Source organism: Babylonia areolata, chromosome 6 (assembly GCF_041734735.1).
Source record: "Babylonia areolata isolate BAREFJ2019XMU chromosome 6, ASM4173473v1, whole genome shotgun sequence".
Taxonomy (NCBI): domain Eukaryota; kingdom Metazoa; phylum Mollusca; class Gastropoda; order Neogastropoda; family Buccinidae; genus Babylonia; species Babylonia areolata.
The window spans coordinates 40,172,369-40,174,433 of NC_134881.1; positions in this window are offsets into that span (position 1 = coordinate 40,172,369).

A 2,065-nucleotide genomic window follows, 5' to 3' on the forward strand; every position below is an offset into this window, starting at 1 on the left:
CTTTAGTGAGTGGAGACAACCACCAGTGTCTCCAGGACTTTAGTTAGTGGAGACAACCACCACAGCGTCCCCAGGACTTTAGTTAGTGAGTGGAGACAACCACCACAACGTCCTCAGGACTTTAGTTAGTGGAGACAACCACCACAGTGTCCCCAGGACTTTAGTTAGTGAGTGGAGACAACCACCACAGCGTCCTCAGGACTTTAGTGAGTGAGTGGAGACAACCACCACAACGTCCTCAGGACTTTAGTTAGTGGACACAACCACCACAGCGTCCCCAGGACTTTAGTTAGTGAGTGGAGACAATCACCACAGCGTTCCCAGGACTTTAGTTATTGAGTGGAGACAACCATCACAACGTCCCCAGGACTTTAGTTAGTGGAGACAACCACCACAGCGTCCCCAGGACTTTAGTTAGTGAGTGGAGACAACCACCACAGCGTCCCCAGGACTTTAGTTAGTGAGTGGAGACAACCACCACAGCGTTCCCAGGACTTTAGTAAGTGAGTGGAGACAACCACCACAGCGTCCCCATGACTTTAGTAAGTGAGTGGAGACAACCACCACAGCGTCCCCAGGACTTTAATAAGTGAGTGGAGACAACCACCACAGCGTTCCCAGGACTTTAGTTAGTGAGTGGAGACAACCACCACAGTGTCCCCAGGACTTTAGTAAGTGAGTGGAGACAACCACCACAGCGTTCCCAGGACTTTAGTTAGTTAGTGGAGACAACCACCACAGCGTCCCCAGGACTTTAGTAAGTGAGTGGAGACAACCACCACAGCGTTCCCAGGACTTTAGTTAGTGAGTGGAGACAACCACCACAGCGTCCCCAGGACTTTAGTGAGTGGAGACAACCACCACAGCGTCCCCAGGACTTTAGTGAGTGGAGACAACCACCACAACGTCCCCAGGACTTTAGTTAGTTGACACAACCACCACAGCGTCCCCAGGACTTTAGTTAGTGAGTGGAGACAACCACCACAGCGTCCCCAGGACTTTAGTTAGTGAGTGGAGACAACCACCACAGCGTCCCCAGGACTTTAGTTAGTGAGTGGAGACAACCACCACAGCGTCCCCAGGACTTTAGTTAGTGAGTGGAGACAACCACCACAGCGTCCCCAGGACTTTAGTTAGTGGAGACAACCACCACAGCGTCCCCAGGACTTTAGTGAGTGAGTGGAGACAACCGCCACAGCGTCCCCAGGACTTTAGTTAGTGGAGACAACCACCACAGCGTCCCCAGGACTTTAGTGAGTGGAGACAACCACCACAGCGTCCCCAGGACTTTAATAAGTGAGTGGAGACAACCACCACAGCGTCCCCAGGATTTTAGTTAGTGGAGACAACCACCACAGCGTCCCCAGGACTTTAGTTAGTGAGTGGAGACAACCACCACAGCGTCCCCAGGACTTTAGTTAGTGAGTGGAGACAACCACCACAGCGTCCCCAGGACTTTAGTGAGTGGAAACAACCACCACAGCGTCCCCAGGACTTTAGTTAGTGAGTGGAGACAACCACCACAGCGTCCCCAGGACTTTAGTTAGTGAGTGGAGACAACCACCACAGCGTCCCCAGAACTTTAGTGAGTGGAGACAACCACCACAGCGTCCCCAGGACTTTAGTGAGTGGAGACAACCACCACAGCGTCCCCAGGACTTTAGTTAGTGAGTGGAGACAACCACCACAGTGTCCCCAGGACTTTAGTTAGTGAGTGGAGACAACCACCACAGTGTCCCCAGGACTTTAGTTAGTGGAGACAACCACCACAGTGTCCCCAGGACTTTAGTTAGTGAGTGGAGACAACCACCACAGCGTCCCCAGGACTTTAGTTAGTTAGTGGAGACAACCACCACAGGCGTCCCCGGCTCCAACGACAATTCCCCGCGGCGAACATATGATTATCTGGTTGTGGGGGGGGGGGGAGGTAATTGTTTTTACTGTTGTTTTTCTACATTTCATGGTGAACTGTGATCAAGACAGGGAAGCCATTTGCAGAGTTCCTTGCATTGACACACAACCGTTAGACATGTGGTGAACAGTCCTTTAGTGCGGCGCCTCACAA